The following is an 831-nucleotide window of genomic DNA, read 5'->3' on the forward strand; positions in this document are numbered from 1 at the left end:
GTCCGGTTCCGAGGAACCACCCTCGGCGGGGGGCTCGGGCTGAGTCGGTCCCCACGCCCAGCTGTCGCGGGCGGCTCTCCGAGTGCGGGGCAGCTGCGAATACGCCGTCACCGTCGCTTTCCGGATTTCACCGGGGAAGGCGGTCGCCGGCGCCGGCACCGTGGGGAGGACCCTCCAACTCCGAAGTGTGCGGTTCGTGTGAGACTCTCACAGGGACCAGGCGCCGCCTGTGTGATGGGCACGGGCGTCCGCTGCCAGCCTTCGTTTCCTCCTCGAAGAGGACAAAGACGGACCAGGGAAAGCAGCAGCTCAGGCGGCCGCGGCCTCCAGGCCTGGCCCTCGCCGGAGGTCCCGCCAGGCGCACGTCCCACCCGCCCAGGACCGCGGTGTCCGCCATCTGCCCGACGCCGCGACTGAAGTACAGACCCTTGAGCACGGCGACTGCTCACACTCCAGGGCGACCCCGATTTTCTTGAGGTTCGTAACTCTACAATGTCCACTTCAACTTCCGAACTATTAGAGGTGGTTTTATTTCCCAATGATAAACCCAAACTTCGAAAGTGTTTAAATTTAAAACACAAAGCTGCCACCTGGGACCTGTATCTCCTTTACTCTACGTTCATTAATTGCACAGCTAAAGTCAGGCCGAGGTCAAAGGTCAGGTGTCACACCCAAAGGGACATTACTGCCTGAGTGGCCATGCAGTTCCAAAGTGCAACGAATGGGGACATTGTATTTTCATTCCAAACAAAAGTATAGTGTTATTGGCAAAGCCTGTGACACCGAACGCCGAGGACATTGTCAGGTACGTGTTAGAATAACTCTTGTTGC

This window comes from Pteropus alecto, unplaced genomic scaffold, assembly GCF_000325575.1.
Source record: "Pteropus alecto unplaced genomic scaffold, ASM32557v1 scaffold53, whole genome shotgun sequence".
NCBI classification, from domain to species: domain Eukaryota; kingdom Metazoa; phylum Chordata; class Mammalia; order Chiroptera; family Pteropodidae; genus Pteropus; species Pteropus alecto.